At 44.3% G+C, this 11,245-nt stretch overlaps 2 pseudogenes; both read left to right on the top strand.

Annotated features, from left to right (window-relative positions):
• The first annotated feature begins 1,208 nt into the window (after positions 1-1,208).
• LOC111176722 (serine/arginine-rich splicing factor 10 pseudogene) lies at positions 1,209-2,815 on the top strand (annotated as a pseudogene).
• Positions 2,816-8,988: 6,173 nt separating this feature from the next.
• Positions 8,989-10,792, top strand: LOC111176716 (negative elongation factor D pseudogene; annotated as a pseudogene).
• The last annotated feature ends 453 nt before the right edge of the window (positions 10,793-11,245 follow it).

Below are 11,245 nucleotides of genomic sequence, written 5' to 3'. Positions count from 1 at the left end.
ACATACACACACACACAAATACACACACACAATGGAATATTACTCAGCCATAATAAAGAATGAAAAATGCCATTTGCAGCAACATGGATGTACCTAGAGATTATCATACTGAGTGAAGTAAGCCAAACAGAAAGACAAATACCATATGATATTACTTATATTTGAAATCTAAAAAAAAAGATACAAATGAACTTATTTACAAAACAAGTAGAGTCACAGACATAGAAAACAAACATATGGTTACCAAAGGGAAATGGAAGGGAGGGATAAATTGGGAGTATGAGATTAACAGATGAATACTACTACAAGGTCCTACTGTATAGCACAGGTAACTATAGTCAATATCTTGTAATAATGCATAATGGAAAAGAATCTGAAAAAGAATGTGTATATATAGTGTGAATCACTTTACTGTTCCCCTGAAACAAACATTCTAACCCTCCCCCGCACCCCAGCTTCTGATTAAATTGCTCTAAGATGTAGCCCAGGTGCCCACAGGCGATTCTAATGTGCATCAATGGTTGAGAACCACTGGTGTAAGGATGCTCTGTTGCTGTAGATGTGGGTGTCTGGGGGCGGGGAGGATATGAGGGAGTGTCTGCTGCTCACGTTACCTAGGGAGTCATTAGATCCTTTGCACAATGCACACCAGATAATCTGTACAGTAGCTGCATCTCCAATCAATACACTTTCATAATCATCTGAGATAGAGATCAAATCATAGAGAACTTTCATACCACATTACAAAAACGATTTATATTCTGTTTGCGATAGAGATCAAATCATAAAGAGAACTTTCATACCACATTACAAAAACGATTTATATTCTTTGTTTGCTGGGAAATTTTCTACTTAGCTGAGGAAAAATCTAACCCTTAATATTACCCTCATTTCTTCCTTTAAAATTCTCCCAGAATTGGGTAACTGGGTATGCTAGATGCACTATATGCATAGCCTATTTTTTCCTATTTATTTGTATTACACCAGTGGTCCTGTACATTACAAGCAAAACAATAAAAATTAAAAGAATCACTTCCAGGGCTTCCCTGGTGGCGCAGTGGTTGAGAGTCCGCCTGCCGATGCAGGGGACACGGGTTCATGCCCCGGTCCGGGAGGGTCCCACATGCCACAGAGCGGCTGGGCCCGTGAGCCATGGCCGCTGAGCCTGCGCGTCTGGAGCCTGTGCTCCGCAACGGGAGAGGCCACAACAGTGAGGGGCCCGCGTACCGCAAAAAAAAAAAAAAAAAATCACTTCCAGCAGAGACTTCTGGCTGTGTGTGTCTGAGGATCTGCTGTCGCCGGAGCTGCAGCCAGTTTGCCCGGGGGATCGTGTCCCTGCTGAGACTCATGCTGCAGTCGTGTCCCGGTACCTGGGCCCCTCTCCCTTTCTCCCTCAACAAGTCTCTCTTTGTAAGGAACATGGCCGATGATGCCAGGTCTGAAGATTTACAACATGAATTCGGTCGTTATGGTCCTGTAGTTGCTGTGTACGTTCCACTTGATTTCTACGCTCACCCCAAGAGGATTTGCATATGTTCAATTAGAGGATGTTCGTGATGCCGAAGATGCTTTACATAATTTGGACAGAAAATGGATTTGTGGACACCAAATTGAAATACAGTATGCACAGGGGGATGGGAAGACTCCAAATCGGATGAAAGCCCGGGAAGGGAGGAAATGTGTATAGTTCATCGCTCTATGATAATTATGACAGATACAGACGTTCTAGAAGCCAAAGTTAGAAAAGAAGGCGATCAAGAAGTCAGTCCTTTGATTACAACCATAGAAGATCTTATAGTCCTAGAAATAGACCGACTGGAAGACCACGGCGTAGCAGAATCTACTCCAACAATGATAGGCCAAACTGCAGCAGGAGTATCCAGTACAGTTCTGCTTACTATGCTTCAAGAAAGATCTGAGAAAGCAGAAACAGAACCAAAAAAGAGCAGTTCAGGCGACCAAAGGGTGGGTGGAAAGTGTTCAGTATGAATACTGTGCGAATATTTGGACTCCGGTCTGGAAAGATAAAAGAATGTTATCGAAACTACATGGAATCATTGAAAGTAAGCATTTTAGGACAAATAAAAGGTAATTTGGGATGGTGGTGGTGGTGGGATGAATTGGGAGATTGGGATTGACATATATACACTAATATGTATAAAATAGATAACAAATAAGAACCTGCTGTATAAAAAAATAAATAAATAAAATTCAAATTTAAAAAAAAGGTGATTCAACTTTGTACTTGTGGAAACTAATCCTAAATCTGATTCGGTTTATATTGATTCATGGGTAGCAGGTCCATGTTAAATTATTGGAAACTAGGACGTCTGGGACTTCCCTGGTGGTCTAGTGGTTAAGACTCTGTACTTCCAATGCAAGGGGTGCGTGTTGGATCCCTGGTCAGGGAACTAAGATGCCACATGCCATTCCACATGCCATACAGCATGGCCAAAAAATTAAAAAAAAAAAAAAAAAAAGGAGACTAGGATGTCTGAAAATCAAGGAAGACATCCATAGTCTCTCACAGTGCCTCTACTGGTTTGTCTCAAACTGAATGCAGTGAGAAAAGGTATGGTCCAATATAAACTTTTCCTTGGGTATCTCTTAAAGTCAGTTCTATTTTCACTATTGGCAAATCTTGCCTTTGCTTATTCCAGTGCCAGTGTTTTCTGCTTAATGGTTTGCTTTGTTGGCATTTGTTTCCTTACTTGTGTGGCACATGTGGTTTACATCTTAAACATTCTCCCACTGTAAATTCCAATTATAATACTTGACATCCAGCTAAGAGGGTCCATCTCTTCTCCCCTCTCTCCTAGTCAGTATATTCAGCAAACACTTACTGAGCCCTTACTGTGGGCAAAAATTGTACTGGGTAATTAGGGAGAAAAATAGATAAAATTCAGTTATTCAATAAATGTCTACAGAGCACAGTCTAGTGAATCATTACACTGTGGCCTCATTGTTTTGTTTGCGATATATTATTCATAACAATATTTTACACCATTTATATCTTATGTAATTATGAAACCCAATATATTATCACAGAAAAGTCACTTTGTGGTTATTTACCATTTAAAAGTATCCAGTATTTGCATCCCATTAATACAAATAATGAAAAAATGATCTGTTTTAATCTGTAATAAGCTGATTTATTGTACAGTGACTGTAATATACTAGAGTTATATTAAATTGTTAACTCTGCCTCAAACACACATTAGGAAACAATTCTCACAATAAGTATTCAAGGACTGCCCTGGCGATCCAGTGGTTAAGACTCCGTGTTCCCAATGCAAGGGGCACGGGTTCAATCCCATGTCGGGGAACTAAGATCCTGTGTGCTGCATAGCACAGCCAAAAAAAAAAAAAAAAGTCCCTGAGTCACCATTCTCATTTATTGATTCACTCAGCAATACTCCCATTAATTCAGAATTCTTTTTTAAGTATTTAGGGACTTCCCTGGTGGCCTGTCAGCGCAGGGGACACGGGTTCGAGCCCCGGTCCGGGAAGATCCCACATGCTGCGGAGCAACTAAGCCTATGTGCCACAACTACTGAGCCTGTGCTCTAGAGCCCGCGAGCCACAACTACTGAGCCCACGTGCCACTACTGAAGCCTGCATGCCTAGAGCCTGTGCTCCGCAACAAGAGAAGCCACCGCAATGAGAGGCCCGTGCACCGCAACGAAGAGTAGCCCCTGCTCGCCGCAACTAGAGAAAGCCCGCGCATAGCAACAAAGACCCAACGCAGCCAAAAATAAATAAATAAATAATTTAATTTTGCATCAGATATAAAAGATACTCTGGGTACTATAATTAGATTATTTTGAGGCAGACAGAGAGCTGTTATCCCAACTGATTTAGTATGTTCTGTAATCAAGAAAATGTTCACCAAATTATAGTTTCTAGTGTTTTTTATGTACATTTTATAGGGGACATGTTCTGTGTACAGTGAATAAATAACTTTTATAGTATCACACACACACAAAAAGAATCACTTCCATATCTATCTGCCAGAAAAAGACCCTATTTTAATATTTTGGTATATAATCTAGACTTCCCAACACAGTTTGCTGATTACCTAAGTGGTAAATAAATATTTATGGAATTAATATATTTTTAAATAAAATTGCATCATAATGCAAATAATTTTTTTGTATATGTACATCTCATTATTTAAGATTTTGTTTCTTTGCACCTTAATTAAATTGAACATTTTTCATGTGCCAATTGGAAACGTGTTCTTTTTGTGTTTTTTGTTGTTTATACACTTTGCCCACTTTACCACTGGGGCTCATTTTTGTGGCCCATTGACATCCAAGATTTGAATGACAGTTACCTTAGTTCTAGTCGCCATCATTTCTGTAACCTCCCCACCAGCAAATTATTGGTCTTTCCATCTCCTTCACCCAATCTGTCTCTGCCCTAGAGTTCTCCCCATCACTTCCAGCCCTTTTAGTACAAAATCCATAGCCTGAATTGGAAAGTCTTCAGGCTGGTCTCCAGTTTAGAAGAACTCTCATCAATTCTCAAATCTAAATTTTACCTAATCAGGGCTTCCCTGGTGGCGCAGTGGTTGAGAGTCCGCCTGCCGATGCAGGGGACGCGGGTCCGTGCTCCCGTCCGGGAAGATCCCACGTGCCGTGGAGCAGCTGGGCCCGTGAGCCATGGCCGCTGAGCCTGCGCGTCCGGAGCCTGTGCTCCGCAACGGGAGAGGCCACAGCAGTGAGAGGCCCGCGTACCGCAAAAAAAAAAAAAAAAATTTACCTAATCACAACCCAGAATAAACCCCCCAGGAGGTTCCATTAACTCTCATACTCTAATCCCAAATCCCTAACTGTCTTCTCTAACACTGACTGCAGCCTCATTTTTGGTCACTGCCTTGTCAATAAGTGTACTGGAAAAGAAACCAGAAGAAGGTAAGAGAACAAGTCTTACTTTTATCTGGAGAAATAACTTTCTAGGTGGAGCAAACAGCAAGTGCAAAGAGCTCAGTTGGGACCATGCTTGGCTTGTTAACTGAAAAGCAAGGTAACCAGAGGGGACGGAACAAAATGAGTGAAGGAAAGTGTTAATAGGAGTCAGAAACGTAGCAAGGGATCAAGCCAGATTTTTTTGACAGGTTGAGTTTAGACCAAGAGTAAAGAAGCAGAAAAAAAAAAAAAAAAAAGAAGCAGAGTCACGATGCTGAGGTTCTTGACTCAATCAACTGGACTAATGGAATTGGCTTTACTTGAATGGTGAGGACTGAGAGTGGGGCAGGGGTCAGTGCAGGGCATCATGGTTGAGGTTGGGAGTTTTAAGCTTGACTTATGACCTATTAGACGTCCAAGTAGGGATACTGAATTGGGAGTTTGGATATGTATAAACCTGGAGATTAAAATCCAGACCTAATCACTGTGTGGGTGGTAGCAAAATCCTTGTGATTAGATTTCCGTGCTTGGACAGTATATATAGGAGCTCAGAGCTCTCGGGCTTTAGCTTTGAGAGACATAGTAGGTCCAAAGTCAGGGAGAGGTAGAGAGAAGGAGAAGGAAGAAGCAAAGAAAACTCCCAAGGAGCAGCCATTGACATAGAAGGAATCTCGGGAAAGGATTGGGTCCTGGGAGCCACGAGAAGAAAGCCTTTAAAGTGGAGAGATCTCCGGATACTTCAAGTAAGAGAGGGCTGGGAAATGATCACTAGAGTTTTGTAATGTTAAGATCATTAACTGGTGACTCTGACAAGAGGGGTGTCCATGGGATGTAAAAGCCTGACTGGAGTAAGTTCAAGAGACAATGAGCGAAATAAATCACCAACATGCAAACAGCAAACAGCAAAGAGAGAGAATGCTTTTCCTGTAAAAGAAAACTTAAAAATGGGGTGATAGCAATAGAGCCTTGTGGGATTCAAGGGACTTTTTTCTTTCCTAACCTGGTAGTAATTACAGTATGTTTATATTGTGGATGGAAATGACAGAGGAGAGAGGGGGGGAAAGGATGTAACTAATGATTTGAACCTCACACATTTGAAGTTGCAAATTTTAAAATAGAATTAGTAACCTTGAATTTAAATTTTTTAAATTAGTTTATTTATTTTTGGCTGTGTTGGGTCTTCATTGCTGCCTGCAGACTTTCTCTAGCTGTGGCGAGCGGGGGCTACTCTTCGTTGCAGTGCGTGGGCTTCTCATTGCAGTGGCTTCTCTTGTTGTGGAGCACGGGCTCTAGGCGAGCAGGCTTCAGTAGTTGTGGCACGTGGGCTCCGGTAGTTGTGGCGCATGGGCTTAGTTGCTCCGCGGCATGTGGGCTCTTCCCAGACCAGGGCTCAAACCCGTGTCCCCTGCATTGGCAGGTAGATTCTTAACCACTGCACCACCAGGGAAGTCCCTTAAGGTATTTTTTGATGTAATTAAAATCCATATCAATTGACTTGAAGTAATAAGATTATCCTAGATAATCCAATAAGCCTGATCTAATTAACTAAGGCTTTAAGAGTAGAGTTGAGGCTTCTCTGAAGAGAACAAATTCTGTCTGTGGAGAGCAGCTTCATCAGTGCCAAAGAGTGCCAGCCTGCCTTTTCTGACGGCTGCCCCAAGGACTTCAGACTTGCCTAGACAGTTCCCACAATCCTGTAAGCCAATTCCTTGCTGTAAATCTCTAATACACATCTCCTACTGGCTCAGTTTCTCTAGTTGATCCCTGATTGATAACACAGGGTAATTAATACTGACCTCTTAGAGTGAGCTGGAAATGTTCCTTTCTCTTCTGTATTTGGGAAGGGTTTAATTATTATTTTCATGTTAGTAGAATTTCCCAGCGAAGCCGTCTGCTTACGTGAACCCTTATCAGATATGCTTTTCAATCTAAGATATTTATTCTGCTGTAAGTGTTCATTTGATTTATCTCAAATATATCTGGGATGTCAGTTCACATCAGTATTTATTGACCTACTTCATAGTGTTTTCATTGCTGCCTTATATTCCATGGCATAATACATGAGGCTTTTTAGCTTGGCAGAGCTGAGTATAGATCCTAACTACAAATCTTACCAGCAGTGTGAGCATGGGCTGCTCTTTTTCTTGTTTTTCAGGGACTGGGATAGACTGGATAAACCCCGGACTGAGGAGCTTGGGTTCTCTCTGTGGCCCTCCTGTTCTCCAAGGGCCACATCCCCTTGTAAGTTCTCAAGCCTCCTGTTTTTCCTTGGTTTTCTTCACTCTGTCTCACGTTATGTAAACCTTGACCTTTGGAATTTTGTTGAGGAAAAGCAAATGAAACAAACAAAACACAAATGCCCGGGACTGGAGTTGCCTGACCCTATTGCAGTCAGTTACCACAGGCATCCTCAGTGAACAGTAAATTTTCTCTGCTAATACTTACGGATTTCAGTGATAACAGAGTAGGTTCAGCTGCAGCAGAACTGAACAGCTGAACAGGAAGAGAGGCTTTATTATACAGAGAATATGTAATCTTCTGAGTCACAAATGGGGAATGAACCTGTGTGTGTGTTATATATTTTTTTCTGTCTGCCAGCGCTTGGTAGGTGAAGTTAAGCAGGCTGTGTAGACTGTAGCTGATTCGAGAAACCAGATTCCATCTAAAGGGGGCAAGTCCTCCTCAGGTCCAGACAATGGTTGTTCACCTGGGGATTTAGGATCACTCATAACAGATTTTATTTTTCACGTCATAATTTGAATTTTAACATTGAGCCTCTTGATTTCTTTTTTTTTTTTTTTTTTTTTGCGGTATGCGGGCCTGTCACTGTTGTGGCCTCTCCCGTTGCGGAGCACAGGCTCCAGACGCGCAGGCTCAGTAGTTGTGGCTCACAGGCCCAGCCGCTCCGCGGCATGTGGGATCTTCACGGACCGAGGCACGAACCCGTGTCCCCTGCATTGGCAGGCGGACTCTAAACCACTGCACCACCAGGGAAGCCCAAGCCCCTTGATTTTTAAATGTTGGCTGTAATTCAAGATTTTGCTTGAAAAAGAACATTTTACAATATAAACAAACTATGTGTTTGCTGCCTTCTGCCCACAATGGCCAATTTTCAGCCTCTCACTTAGTGATCTCATTAATTTCCTGGCCTCAGTGGTCTTCAAAGGGCAGTAGATTCATCCCGTCCAGAGTAGACTTGGGATCTTCTCCACTAAATCACTGTCTGCAGGGGACACTGCTCTGTCTCCCTGGATGGAGCCAGAAACCTGGTGGTCAGTGGCCTCACCCCCTCCCTCCCCACCAGCCCCCAACCTTCAATGGACCCTCAGTATCTCTCGGTGATGCTCACTCCTCCACCCCTCCCCCTCCCTCTCCCTACAGCCCACATCCGCTATCAGCCTAATACCTGTCTCCCTACTGCCCCCTTGTCCCCAGTGGCTCCCTTCTCAGCCATTCTCCCTCGGCAGCCACAATCTCTTTCTGCTTAAACTATTAGAAAAACTTACCTTTGTTCTTAGCTCAAAAACCAAAACCTTTCACTGTACCTAGAGACAATTGCTTGGCCCACGTATAAGTGTTGAGATTATAGTTAAATGAATAAATATGTAGCAGGAAAAAAATTAATAAAATCAAGAAAGAGAAAATTCTAACTTGAATGGAAGATTCAATGAATGAAGAGGCATAGCAATAGCATATAAAAATACAAGGCATTTGATCTTAGTCACTAACTTTGAGTCAAGATTTGTTTCAGAATTATTGCTTTTGATCTCTTGAGTGCCAAAGGTTAAAGGGACATGTGATTAGATTTTGACAGAATATATTAGTTGTCTGGAGAAAGTATAGTTTTTCCTAATTTTTAAAAAGAGTAATAATTTTATCTGAGTATACATGCAGCATGAGATCATTATAGAGAAGCATCTCAATTGGCCAATGAAATCACCTCTGGGACATAAGACTCAAATTACAACAGAAGTAGACAGTAGAACTGTCCTATTATCTACGCAGGAAAATGCATATTCCTATCAAGAAAGATCAGTTTTAAGTACTAAAGCTTTGAAAAGAAGGGGGAACAGATAATAATCCTGTTTCTCTTCCTAAACAGGCAGCCAGGGTAGAGGACGGCGAGGGCCCTGACAGGCGTCAGCATGGACCTGGACCAGGTCGACTTCGAGAGCGTGGCAGAGTTGGGCGGCCAGCAGGAGGGGGGCGATGCACAGGGAGAAGAGGATGCCCAGGTCCAGCAAGAATGCCTGCAGAAATTTTCTACCAGGGATTATATCATGGAACCCTCCATCTTTAACACTCTGATGAGGTATTTTCAGGCAGGAGGGTCTCCGGAGGAGGTGATCCGGCTCTTATCAGACAACTACACAGCTGTGGCCCAGACAGTCAACTTGCTGGCCCAGTGGCTCATTCAGACAGGGGTTGAACCAGTGCAGGTTCAGCAAACCGTGGAAAACCACTTGAAGACTTTATTGATGAAACAGTTCGACCCCCGCAAAGCAGATTCTATCTTTACTGAAGAAGGAGAGACCCCCACTTGGCTTGAACAAATGATTGCACATTCCACGTGGAGAGATCTTGTTTACCAACTGACTGAAGCGCACCCGGACTGTTTGATGCTGAACTTCACGGTCAAGCTGATTTCCGATGCAGGATACCACGGGGAGATCACCGGCGTGGCGGCAGCCTGCCAGCAGTTGGAAGTGTTTTCTAGAGTTCTCTGTACCTCTCTGGCTACACTTTTGGATGGAGGAGAAGACAACCTTGCAGAAAATCTCCCTCAGTTTGCTAAGATGGTGTGCCATGGGGAGCACACGTACGTGGTGGCCCAGGTCCTGATGTTCGTGCTGGCCCAGGAAGGGCAGGGGGGCTGGGCCGTGCGCAGGATTGCACAGGAGGTGCAGCGGTTCGCCCAGGAGAGAGGCCGCGATGCCAGTCGGATCTCTCTCGCACTGGGCACAGCTGCCTCCTACCCCCGGCTGTGTCAGGCCCTTGGGGCAATGTTGTCCAAGGGGGCCCTGAATCCGGCCGACGTCACTGTCCTTTTCAACCTGTTTAACAGCGTGGACCCGCCTCCTGTTGAACTCATCCGGGTGCCGGCCTTCCTGGACCTCTTCATGGACTCACTCTTTAAACCAGGGGCCAGGATCAACCCGGACCACAAGCACAAGTACATCCATATCTTGGCTTATGCAGTGAGCGTGGTGGAGACCTGGAAGAAGGACAGGCGTGTGAGCGTCAATCAAGGCGAGCTGAAGTCAACGGCCAAAGCTGTTGAAACTGTTCACAGTTTGTGTTGCGCTGAGAACAAAGGGGCTTCTGAACTCGTGGCTGAGCTGAGCACCCTCTATAAGTGTATCAGGTTTCCAGTGGTAGCCATGGGTGTGCTCAAGTGGGTGCATTGGAGCGTATCAGAGCCGAAGTACTTCCAGCTGCAGACCCACTGCACCCCCGTGCACCTGGCGCTGCTGGACCAGATCAGCACCTGCCACCAGCTCCTGCACCCCCAGGTCCTGCAGCTGCTGGTGAAGCTCTTGGAGACGCAGCATTCCCAGCTGGACGTGATGGAGCAGCTCAAGCTGAAGAAGACTCTCCTGGACAGGATGGTGCACCTGCTGAGCCAAGGCTACGTACTCCCTGTGGTCACTTACATCCGCAGGTGTCTGGAGAAGGGGGACACCGACATTTCCCTCATTCGCTACTTTGTGACCGAGGTGCTGGATGTGATTGCACCTCCCTACACCTCTGACTTTGTGCAGCTTTTCCTCCCCATCCTGGAAAACGACAGCATCGCTGGCACCATTAAAACAGAAGGTGAACAGCACCCTGTGACGGAGTTTATAGCTCACTGCCGGCCTAACTTCATGCCGGTGGGCTGATACACAGCATCCTCCAGAGCTGGAGCAGAACATTCCAGGAGACCCACTGCGGAAAAACCCTTTCCAGAAGCTATCGATGAAGAGGCCCAGTCAGCATCCTGGCAATGGGCTCTGGAGGGAGGAGGTGGGGAACTTTCGTAAAAAGGAAAATGTTAGCAATGCAAGTGGAGAACTGCAATTAGGAACAGTCCCCTTTCCTTGTAAATCCAGGGCTACCCCTAAAATCCTGTTTTCGGTATTCATTTCCCCCAATATTGGAACTAGGTTCCCGTTATCCTTCGTGATGTAGCCAACGGGCAGCCCCAGGGTGGTGGAAATTCAGAAAATGGGGCACTTAGATGAACTATTTTCAAAGTTGACTTAAGTTTTCTCACAAGACCTGAACAGTCAGTTCGTATTGCTGTGAATGCTTTAATTCTCCAAGAACAGATAAAAGCCTTTCTGTGGGTGAAA

This window comes from Delphinapterus leucas, chromosome 11 (genome assembly GCF_059928025.1).
Source record: "Delphinapterus leucas isolate spDelLeu-1000000601 "Yukka" chromosome 11, BTC_Dleu_Yukka2, whole genome shotgun sequence".
Classification (NCBI taxonomy): domain Eukaryota; kingdom Metazoa; phylum Chordata; class Mammalia; order Artiodactyla; family Monodontidae; genus Delphinapterus; species Delphinapterus leucas.
The sequence above is the reverse complement of the archived record's forward strand: the minus strand, read 5'-3'. Positions and strand labels throughout refer to the sequence as shown.